Source organism: Cryptomeria japonica, chromosome 11 (genome assembly GCF_030272615.1).
Source record: "Cryptomeria japonica chromosome 11, Sugi_1.0, whole genome shotgun sequence".
NCBI classification, from domain to species: domain Eukaryota; kingdom Viridiplantae; phylum Streptophyta; class Pinopsida; order Cupressales; family Cupressaceae; genus Cryptomeria; species Cryptomeria japonica.
Genome location: NC_081415.1, coordinates 24,147,597 through 24,160,960, shown reverse-complemented (window position 1 = coordinate 24,160,960; position 13,364 = coordinate 24,147,597).

Below are 13,364 nucleotides of genomic sequence, written 5' to 3'. Positions count from 1 at the left end.
CTAACACCTAAAGAGTTTCCCAATGTGATTACTTAATTACACATTTAACTTAACTCACACGAATAAATCCAATAAGTTGAATATCTTATAACGAGATAATTATTCAACAAGGATAATTTCTTTCCGAAGATGAAGATATAAATCACATGCTAATGGTTATCCATTATGATTCATTCATACCTTACATTCAAGCTTTTCATTAAAATATAAGCCATGCATCTAATATTCCAACACACAAGAATTTCATCATAAACTTATGAGATCTTTCCATGCATAATTAATTTCCTTAACAACAACTGAATATATTCCATTACTCTAAGCTACATTCATTCATGATACAATTTACTGCATTCAAGAGAGGACTGCATACATGCATTTTAAATTAATTTCATCTTATCCACTTATACATTCTATCAAAATGCCATTCATACATGCTAACACTAAACATGAAACATAAGGACAAAAGCATCACATAACACCAAGATGATCTCGGAGTTCACCCCTAAAGAGCTACATCTCTAGGTTTGCTCAACTCCAAGACCCCTCTGATAATTAATAAAGTTAAGAATACATGAGGTTCTCATAATTTACAATCCTTCCATCAAGGTGAAACATAAACAATATACAAGCGACCGCATCGGACAATAAATATATAAACGATCCTTGAAAAGGAAAGGATCCAACTGAACATAAACGAAGCTAATACAAGGATCCACTGGAGCATTTGCAAACTAAGTCATCACAACCCAAGGTATAGCATGAAACCAGGTACTCACAAGGGAATAAGCAACAAGATGACTCCACAAAAGTGCTCTTCACAAGACAATTACAACCATACACTAGCGAACATAGGGACAAGTGTCATCACATAACCTGGTATGGTTACCATGGCAGGTCTTCATAGGTTCCGACCCCATACACTGGGTTACCCTGGCAACCTAATCCGAACCTCCAGCCCATCCAAGCCTCATTTGGACCCACACATCCTCTCGTGAAGACAAGGATGATGGTTTGCCATCTCAGGCCTTCTCACAGCATGTTGTGTCTATGTTAGCACTCGTCCCATGTGTGAGGCACAATTGTCTTACTTAGAGATTAACATTCTAATCTATTGTTAGGTTATCACTTAGTAGACTCACCTTCGATTGGTTACCCAACAACCACTTTGGGTGCGGCCCCCAATTGAAAGCCACTTTCCCATATGACACTAGACTATACTCAAGCGAACTCAAAACCCAAGGAATACTCACGGTCAACAAACAGAGTTCAAGGGAGGGAACAACCATCTGGTCAAACACCACTCAAAAGAGGTACACTTATTGACGGTGCCCTAACTAGAGACCTGACCAACCATGGTCAACCACTAAACATCATTCGATATCTGCATAAGGGATATGACCAATTATGACACCACCACAAAGCAATAGTCAACTAAAAATCGAGGATTGAAACAGGTACCCAAATCAACCAAACGACTGAGTTCTATCAAACAAGCACAACTTGCCATTATTTAAGCAAAAGTGAATATAGAAATTAAAGTTGCATAGGCAATATCTAGCAGATACAATCTTTTCCGAATTGATCTAAATGTTAAAAGTCGATCAAGTTTTCTACATGATGTATATTAGATTGTAGTTATCTACCTCATCTAGGTATAGGTTGTTCTTGGTTTTCTAACTCTCTCAGGTTCATTTGCATCAAACATACATAAATATGCCATTATGAGTTATTAATCCAATTTCACATGAATATAATTAAACAACCATTTAACCAACTAAATATGATATTTAACCTTCAATTAAAACATCAATGTCATACTGGTTCAAAATTAATTCCTCCAAACTCGTCTTTTCCAGAACCAAGTTACACTATACAGATCAAGGAAATATATATTTATTTATGGAAATCAAATATAGAAAATCCATCCTCAAATTAACAGATTATTTCCTTGTGCATATAAAGAAAAAAATACCAAAATTAACTATTAATTAATATATATATTTATTAATCCATGATTAATTAAATATAACAAATTAATAATTAATACGAAAGTAACAAATTAAGTATTTAATTACCAAAATATGCATTAATAATAAGATAAGATTTGAATATTAATTATTGTATATTTAACATTATATAATTAATTAATAACAAATTATACTTGAATTATTAATTAATGTCAATATTTAATTATAATTAAAAAAACTTAATTAAAATATCAAACATAATTAAAAACTTAATTTAAAATTACATTTAATAATATTAAACTATAATATTTTTATTTTTTATTTAAAAAATACATTAAAAAAACGTTTCTTTTTTTTTATACCAAAAAACATAAATATGGGGGAGGGTACCCACATGGGCCCCCCCTTGGAAGCTCACGCTTCCCCTTGGGGAAGCGCTGCTTCCCAATGGGAGCACGCAGCCCCCATGGGGAGCGTTGCTGCTCCCAAAGGGATGCAGCACCCCTCCACGTGGTGGGGAAAACACACACAGTAAAAAAATACAGTCTCCCAGAGACTTTAAAATAATAAAAAAAAATTTAAAAAACAACACAGAAATTTCTTGAGAATAGACTAGGAATAATTTCCAAAATATGAGAGGTTTTCAAAATTGAAAGGATTTGTGGAAATGCCATCCAAATAAATAATCCTTTTGGGCATAAGAAAGCTCATTTTCCATGCAAGGATTCAAGCAATAAACCAATACCAACTAATTCCACAATGATTCATAACCTTGAGGCAATCAATGGAGAAATTAAAACCAAATAGCATGAAGAACATCCAATGCCCATTTTTTTTAAATTTAAACAATAACTAATTGATAACCAAAGTTCCTACCTCAATAAGCATTCTTGGAAAGGATCTGATGAAGAGCCCCAACCTGTAGCTCAAGAAATCCTTCTCTTTCCAAAATCCTCAAATCTTTCATCCAAAATATTTTCCAAAAATATTTTTCCCCAAAAAAATTCCATCCCCAATATTTTCCAAAAGTCTAGGTTATATGGAAAAGTTTGAACAAAAATCTCATTTTTTGATTTAAAATTTTTATTTTAAATAAATCACAAAAATCTTTATTTTCCAACTATATCAATATATTTACTTGATTTTCAATCTAAAATTGATTTCTTCAATTAACTGAAATTAACCTTTCTAATTTAAAAAGCCATTAGAATACAATTAATTCTATTGCAATTAAATTCAAAACTTTCCTTTCATAAGCATAAACAAAATATATTTAATATTTAAAATTAACGATTTACTTGAACTTGCTACCAAACTGACTCGAGCAATTCAAATAGCGATTAAACATATAAGGAAACCCTATTTAATCTAGTCCATTAATCTTTAATGTGCAAACACATATTTAATCAAATTAAGTACTAAGGACTAATTACTCAATTTAACCATACAAGCCAAACACGCAACCCAAGAAGGTCAACCAGACAGACGACTCGTAAACCCAACCAAAAAGGAATACCGATGATGACTGACGATGCTCACTTGTGCACGACTATGGTCAACTAGGGCCTTACGACCACCTAATCCAACTCTAAGGATTAAAGAGGTACACTCAAACCTACAATTCCAAGTGAAGACAAACCTCGCACTCATGCGGCACTATACCTGAAATCTCCTGCAACCAAGAGTCATACATGCATACATATATAAACTTAATGAACGCGTTACCCTGAGATAATAACATGAAATAGGAGAATTACTATCCTGCATACAAATTGGTGCAAAAACCACATTAACAACTATGCACTAAATCAAAACATCTGACTATAATCATTATATTATGATAAACTAACCAAGGTCAAACCAGGATTAGAAATTGATTAGGGCAGGGGTACTACATTCTTCCCCCCTAGGTTTTGACTTACTCCTGGAAGTTGTAAGGCTAGATGGAGAACATGTCTCACACATTAGCCCTAAAACTCATTGAACAAATATCAAATTGCATATAGGAGTCTTTCCATAATTAATTGAAACATTATTGCTAATTCCTCTACGAATGCCATTACCCATTGGCAAGATACATCTAAATACATACATTTCTTATAACATTCTAGGAATTATCCACAACCATAGCAGAGAAACAAGAATTTTCCCCCTTTCATTACACCGAATTAAAGCATTAAAAGAGGTAAACAACAATTACCATAATCATCTATCAAACATGACAAGAAAACATGCCATCATGATCAATTTATTTTACCAACCCATCTTTTTCATAACACTTTATCGCAAAGAACTAGCTTCAAATATCAATTTCTACCAAGTTAACTTTCCAGAAATAAGAGCAACGTAAATAACTCAATTGTTTACACTTGCCAGGCATAAGAACACCTTTCCAAAGGCCATATCCCATAACATAGTGACAAGTTAACACAATTTACTCCATGATACACAAGATAACCATCCACATAACTGAATGCATAACTCAAAAGGCCACATGTGAGTATGTCGAATGCTCAGTCAAAGATAACATGCACGATCAGCATCTCTATGCCTGATCTCAGAACAACAATAAGATCATAAATATCCAATATCTCACTCAAAGGCTTGATGGTTCTAGGCACACCATAGTGGTACTACCTTCCATACAAGACCATCGTGAACATCCCTTGTTGAGTAAGGTGGTTAGCCTCCAAGAGATAGTCACCACACATAGGTAGGTAGTGGATCCTAGGTGCATCACAACCTCACATGCCCCCATCCTCAAGGTTCCTCACGTCCACTTCCTCATATACACTCTACCAAGTCCGTATCATACGTCCTTGGAGAGGAATTTCACATTTCAACACAAGACCAGCATATGAAAACAATCAAGATAAATCGGTTTAGCCACCAAAGTACAGATGAATAAAGATAATAAATCATCAATTCCAATAGTAAGGCAATAAAATAATCTGGAATTGCAACACCAAATCAAGAGTGCAAAAGATCACAAGATCATGGCTAAACCTTCAAAGTTAAAGTAAAATAAATTGCTGGTCCCCAAAGAAATATAAAGAATATCATAATTGCACATAACATCACTATGTGACTAGCATCTAGCCACCAATGAGGAAGGAAGGAACAATTGTCCAGCTATTGCAGTAGCTCATCATGTGGTGTGACATAGTCACACTACCCACATGGCATGGCGGTGTGCACCTTGACATCACCCTGCATCACGTTGTCACATGGCATGGCAATACCCCAAGCGGAGAAGACAAGCAATGGACATATCCCGCATGGTAGTGTACCTCGCAGAAACAAGCATGTGCAGGTCACGTCCCACATAGCAACGTATCTAGAAGGATACTTGTCATAGCCAGAGGTATACATGACTAGGGTCCACCCACATGCCCACCAACACATACTAACTGGTAGCTCGTGTGGATAAACCTACCTTTCATGAAGACAAGGCAAAGGATCCTCCAAAATACACCATCACTATTCTCAAGAATCACCATCAATATACTCAAATAAAGGAGAGGAATAGGCTATCACACATAAACCTATAAATAGATTCATCAAAAAGGGAAAGTATTGAGTACACCTTTGATACAGTTTAATAGTATAACTATATCATTCCTCGAAATAGAGAAGCTAAAGTTGCTTCGTTCTGACATTACTCATACGTCAATCCATACTATTCAAGGAATGGTGACTTCTAATACTACCCCTTAACATACTGAATTACCCACAACCTGAGGTTTGGTACTCAGTAGGGAAACAGATAAGCAACATCACATAAATAGTATGGTTTCCCATACTCATAAGCAACATATCCTCCATGGTTGATTGCTTCACCAACTCATGGGCACATATAATTACACTGGTTTCTTACAATACATACGAATATACCAGTACTGGTTTAGTCACATTTACGTGGAGGACTTTTTAGTACGCTATCATCTACTCATGGAAGATTTTAATTATGCTTCCCACATGATAACTGAATAAAGCTTATTCTAGAAACAAGTATTGAAATTATTAACAATTCTCAATTACATAAGGAATAACATCATTCCTATATCTTTCTCAAATTTTCACTAAGCATTCAAATTCACATTAATAACTATGCAAGTTTATTTCTAAAGCTTAAGACTTCCATCTTTCCATAAGAAGTCCAAAAGCAAACATACCATTTCATATGCATTATAAAAATTCTATTTAAATTAATACATCCTTTAACACCATTTCTAAAAATATTTTGATCTAGACAAAAAGAAGGGAAAGAGAGTTTGATAACCAAACCATTTCCTACAAAAACACAAGACCAACGAGATCACACTATATACTAAAATTTCTCACTATAAGCCTATCATTATAATTGCACTATTTTCATTTCACTACCGTTATAGAAAGATGCCAAGATAGTCTAACATGGCATTTACAATTATTAGGGTTGCAACAGAATGTTCTAGTTTTTTGAACAAGAAGGCAAGGCAGACAATCTTTTTGATAATATGAGATCTCTTGCGAACACTTGCTACTTTAATTCAGTACAAACACATATCCTAATTTGCAACCTTTTATTTGAAAATTCAAGGTACGATAAGAAGGTAAAAGAGGAGTTGTCAACTAAATAATACACCTTAATGCATGCACATCAAATAAGCTTTTCATTCACACTTTCTAAACATAATAAGGATAATTACATATACCCAAAAGCAAGGTCAATGGAGCATTTGCTAAAATAGATCCTCAATCAAACTGGTTTAATAAAACACATAAAACAATCTTTCATGGAACACATTAGTACACTCTCGAAGCTACTACAACATGTTCCCTTTAATACTTCTTTTACAAACAACTCAGTTTCACATGATAGCTATTTGCATATTAATGCACCTTACTTAAAATAGAATTCAATTATGTTACTCCTACAATACACATGGAGAATTCTTTAATGTAAACATGCAGTTTTCTCCCAATTACCAATATTAACTTTCAAACCCATAGCCCTTTTATAATCTAAAGCACATATGCGTCATAGGGTTCACACAAGGGTTCAAGAAGTCACACCTTTCTCTTGCAAAAAGAAACCTCATATAAGAGATAATTACACATATCCCAACCATTTTTTAATTTCTAGAGAGAGAGGGTTGGTCATAATCATTCAATTTGCTACAAAATAAGCATTCAATATTTACCATACTAGTCCTTCAAGTGGACAACACTAAGCTAGATCATAATCTTAAACAAGCACACTTCGTACTTTCAAATTCCAGACAAGCACTGACCAACCCAAATGGGTTATTCCAAAGAGTACAACACTCAATAAGGAAGGTACATACGACTCTCTTTTAGAATATGAGTTATCGTCGACCAAGACATCAATAAGCACATAAAGCACATATAATCACTTAAAAGCACCAACATCAAGAAGGTGAAAACAAGGTGTGAACACACACGTTACACACAAGTTAAGGTCTACACAATCACTCACATACACAAGGGAGGACAAGCATGCATGTAAGGTCGATACACCTCATGACAAATAAGGGCACAATGAAACTAGAGATCCCAGTGTTTGCAACCTAGCTCTGATACCAAATGTAATGCCCCGCCAGGAAACCCCGAAGGGATAAAGCCATAACACAAGAATAGAATGCAATATTTTTTTTTTAAAAGATAAACACAACATTAAGATACAACCAGATATCAAAGATTCAGATTACATAGCGGAAGACATCAACTAACACCTAAAGAGTTTCCCAACATGATTACTTAATTACACATTTAACTTAACTCACACTAATAAATCCAATAAGCTGATTATCTTATAATGAGATAATTCTTAAACAAGGATAATTTCTTTCAGAAGATGACGATATAAATCACATGCTAATGTTTATCCATTATGATTCATTCATACCTTACATTCAAGCTTTTCATTAAAATATAAGCCATGCATCTAATATTCTAACACACAAGAATTTCATCATAAACTTATGAGATCTTTCCATGCATAATTAATTTCCTTAACAACAACTGAATATATTCCATTACTTTAAGCTACATTCATTCATGATACAATTTACTGCATTCAAGAGAGGACTGCATACATGCATTTTAAATTAATTTCATCTTATCCACTTATACATTCTATCAAAATGTCATTCATACATGCTAACACTAAACATGAAACATAAGGACAAAAGCATCACATAACACCAAGATGATCTCGGAGTTCACCCCTAAAGGGCTACATCTCCGGGTCTGCTCAACTGCAAGACCCCTCTGATAATTAATAAAGTTAAGAATACATGAGGTTCTCATAATTTACAATCCTGCCATCAAGGCGAAACATAAACAATATACAAGTGACTGCATCGGACAATAAATACATAAACGATCCCTAAAAAGGAAAGGATCCAGCTGAACATAAACGAAGCTAATACAAGGATCCACTGAAGCATTTGCATACTAAGTCATCACAACCAAAGGTATAGCATGAAACCAGGTACTCACAAGGGAATAAGCAACATGACAACTCCACAAAAGTGCTCCTCACAAGACAATTACAACCATACACTAGCGAACATAGGGACAAGTGTCATCACATAACCTGGTATGGTTACCATAGTAGGTCTTCATAGGTTCTGGCCCCATACACTGGGTTACCCTGGCAACCTAATCCGAACCTCCAGCCCATCCAAGCCTCATGTGGACCCACACATCCTCTCGTGAAGACAAGGATGATGGTTTGCCATCTCAGGCCTTCTCACATCATGTTGAGTCTATGTTAGCACTCGTCCCATGTGTGAGGCACAATTATCTTACTTAGAGATTAACATTCTAATCTACTGTTAGGTTATCACTTATTAGACTCACCTTCGATGGGTTACCCAACAACCACTTTGGGTGCGGCCCCCAATCGAAAGCCACTTTCCCATCTGGTCAAACACCACTCAAAAGAGGTACACTTATTGACAGTGCTCTAACTAGAGACCTGACCAACCATGGTCAGCCACTAAACATCATTCGACATCCGCATAAGGGATATGACCAATTACGACACCACCACAAAGCAATAGTCAACTAAAAACCGAGGATTGAAATAGGTACCCAAATCAACCAAATGACTGAGTCCTATCAAACAAGCACAACTTGCCATTATTTAAGCAAAAGTGAATACATAAATTAAACTCGCATAGGCAATATCCACAAATACAATCTTTTTCGAATTGATCTAAACATTAAAAGTCGATCAAGTTTTCTACATGATCTATATTAGATTGTAGTTATCTACCTCATCTAGGTATAGGTTGTTCTTGGTTTTCTAACTCTCTAAGGTTCATTTGCATCGAACATACATAAATACGCCATTATGAGTTATTAATCCAATTTCACATGAATATAATTAAACAACCATTGAACCAACTAAATATGATATTTAACCTTCAATTAAAACATCAATGTCATACTGGTTCAAAATTAATTCCTCCAAACTCTTCTTTTCCAGAACCAAGTTACACTATACAGATCAAGGAAATATATATTTATTTATGGAAATCAAATATAGAAAATCCATCCTCAAATTAACAGATTATTTCCTTGTGCATATAAAGAAAAAAATACCAAAATTAACTATTAATTAATATATATATATATATATATATATATATATATATATATATATATATATATATATATATATTAATCTATAATTAATTAAATATAACAAATTAATAATTAATACGAAAGTAACAAATTAAGTATTTAATTACCAAAATATGCATTAATAATAAGATAAGATTTGACTATTAATTATTATATATTTAACATTATACAATTAATTAATAACAAATTGTACTTGAATTATTAATTAATGCCAATATTTAATTATAATTAAAAAAACTTAATTAAAATATCAAACATAATTAAAAACTTAATTTAAAATTACATTTAATAATATTAAACTATAATATATTGTTTTTTTATTAAAAATAATACATAAAAAAAAAATGTTTCTTTTTTTTTACACCAAAAAACATAAATATGGGGGAGGGTACCCACGTGGGCCCCCCCCTTGGGAGCTCACGCTTCCCCTTGGGGAAGCGCTGCTTCCCAATGGGAGCACGTAGCCCCCATGGGGAGCGTTGCTGCTCCCAAAGGGACGCAGCACCCCTCCACGTGGTGGGGAAAACTCTCCACATGGATGGGGTTAAAACATTTTTTATTTATTTATTTATTTATTTTAAAAAAAAAAAATTAAAATTTATTTACTGTAAAAAACACACACAGTAAAAAATACAGTCTCCCAGAGACTTTAAAATAATAATTTATTTTTTTAAAAAAACAACACAGAAATTTCCTGAGAATAGACTGGGAATAATTTCCAGAATATGAGAGGTTTTCAAAATTGAAAGGATTTGTGGAAATGCCATCCAAATAAATAATCCTTTTGGGCATAAGAAAGCTCATTTTCCATGCAAGGATTCAAGCAATAAACCAATACCAACTAATTCCACAATGATTCATAACCTTGAGGCAATCAATGGAGAAATTAAAACCAAATACCATGAAGAACATCCAATGCCCATTTTTTTAAAATTTAAACAATAACTAATTGATAACCAAAGTTCCTACCTCAATAAGCATTCCTGAAAAGGATCTGATGAAGAGCCCCAACTTGTAGCTCAAGAAATCCTTCTCCTTCCAAAATCCCCAAATCTTTCATCCAAAATATTTTCCAAAAATATTTTTCCCCAAAAAAATTCCATCCCCAATATTTTCCAAAAGTCTAGGTTATATGGAAAAGTTTGACCAAAAATCTCATTTTTTGATTTAAATTTTTTATTTAAAATAAATCACAAAAATCTTTATTTTCCAACTATATCAATATATTTACTTGATTTCTTCAATTAACTGAAATTAACCTTTCTAATTTAAAAAGCCAACAGAATACAATTAATTCTATTGCAATTAAATTCAAAACTTTCCTTTCATAAGCATAAACAGAATATATTTAATATTTAAAATTAACCATTTACTTGAACTTGCTACCAAACTGACTCGAGCAATTCAGATAGCGATTAAACACATAAGGAAACCCTGTTTAATCTAGTCCATTAATCTTTAATGCACAAACACATATTTAATCAAATTAAGTACTAAGGACTAATTACTCAATTTAACCATACAAGCCAAACACGCAACCCAAGAAGGTCAACCAGACAGATGACTCACAAACCCAACCAAAAGGGAATACCGACGACAACTGACGATGCTCACTTGAGCATGACTATGGTCAACTAGGGCCTTACGACCACCTAATCCAACTCTAAGGATTAAAGAGGTACACTCAAACTTGCAATTCCAGGTGAAGATGAACCTTGCACTCATGCGGCACTATACTTGTAATCTCCTGCAACCAAGAGTCATACATGCATACATATATAAACTTAATGAAAGCGTTAGTCCGAGATAATAACACGAAATAGGAGAATTACTATCCTGCATACAAATTGGTGCAAAAACCACATTAACAGCTATGCACTAATCAAAACATCTGACTATAATCATTATATTATGATAAACTAACCAAGGTCAAACCGAGATTAGAAATTGATTAGGGAAGGGGTACTACATAAACCCTCTGACACACAGATAGAGAAACCAAAACCGGTACAAGTTGAAGCACAGGTTCAAACAGAGACAGTGCCACCGGCCCAAACTGAAAAGCATAAACCTTTGTTTGTAGAAATGCAAACATAGATAGACCTACCAGAGGTCGAATCAAGCAAGGATATTACCACAACCGGTAGCATGGCTATTGTAAAGACTGTTTGACAAACATCTAGTATAGCTATGGCAGAATTCAGACCTACAAGTGTAACAAAGGTCCTGTTAGATTCAATAAAAAAGATCACAAAATGCAATGCACAAGCCTATAAGGCTATTGATGATACAATTCCAATTCTTAAATTGATTGCACCAAAGTGCACAGTTGATAATAAGGATTCTTTAGGTCAAGTAGACACATTGTCTAAGTTCATCACTGGCAACCTATTGACTATTGATCAAATAAATGAGGATATATTTAAGGAAAGAATGATAAAAGAAAAAGACAAATTCTTTGAGGATATCATGAAGAAGAACAAGGAAGAAATGGATACCCTTTTACCAGAACTTGGAGAAATAATTTATGACTTCAAGAAACTATACAGGGACACTTGCAAAACAAATATTTTGACAGAGGATCTCGACAAGGAGATCAGCAAAGCACAAGATAAGATAAACAATAATGTTGGCAATCTAATAGGTGCATCGGATTCATTTTTGGAGTTAGAGAAGAAGATTGCAGAGCAAGAAGAGAAAATCAAGAAGTTAGAAAATGACAAACAGGGAATAAAGGATAAAGCAAAGGACTTGAAATGCAGACTTAGTCCAAGACTTGAATACCTTATTTCTTTGAGAAAAGAAATATCTGAAGCTTTGGTTCATGGACTAAAGATATCAGAAGAGCAAATGCACATACTCACCGGTACTGTGCAAAGAACTAATATTGATTTGCTTTGATGATTTCCACATTTCCTATCTACATTAATTGGTGAACTCAGTTATGAGGGGGTGATCTCCTTGAAGAGGGGCTTCAACCAGCTGATCTTCTATGACTTGTCCCTTGATGGGCTTTCAATCCACATACTCATTGTAAAATTCACTTAGTAGCATGACCCATTTAGTAGTGTGGCATGTAAGAGCAACTTTGGACAACAAATACTTCAAAGGGTCAATCTTGTCTATGAGTTTTGTCTTGTTGTTGAGCATGTAATGTCGCAATTTTTGTGTGTTGAATACCAGTGCAAGGCAGGATCTTTATATGGGAGTGTAGTTAAGCTCATACCCTACAAGAGTGCGACTAATGTAGTAGATTGCATTCTCTTTGTCATTTTCATATGTCTGTGCCAAAAATGCCCCATGCCATTAACGTTGTTGATATGTACAAAAGGAGTGGTTATCCTAGAAGTGGTGGCATCAAGACTAGAGGAGAGGCCAAGTATTCCTTTAGTTTGTCAAAATATTTTTGACATAAGAAATCCCATTTGAACTTGGTGTCTTTGCTGAGGAGATGTGCCAACAGGTGGCACTTATCTACCAACTGTGCAATGAATATGTGGATAGATTGAAGTTTCCCTTGGAGACTATGAAGTTGTCAGAGTGTCTTAGGGGGAGGCATTTCCATGATTGCTTTCACCTTTGTGGGGTCTACCTCAATGCCTCTGTGAGAAACTATAAATCCTCAGAGTTTTCCAGATGTAACTCCGAAGATGCACTTCTTAGGATTCAAATGCAACTTGTACTTTTCTAGTCTCTCAAAAATTTGCCTTAGGATTGGAATATGCTCACCTCTTGTTT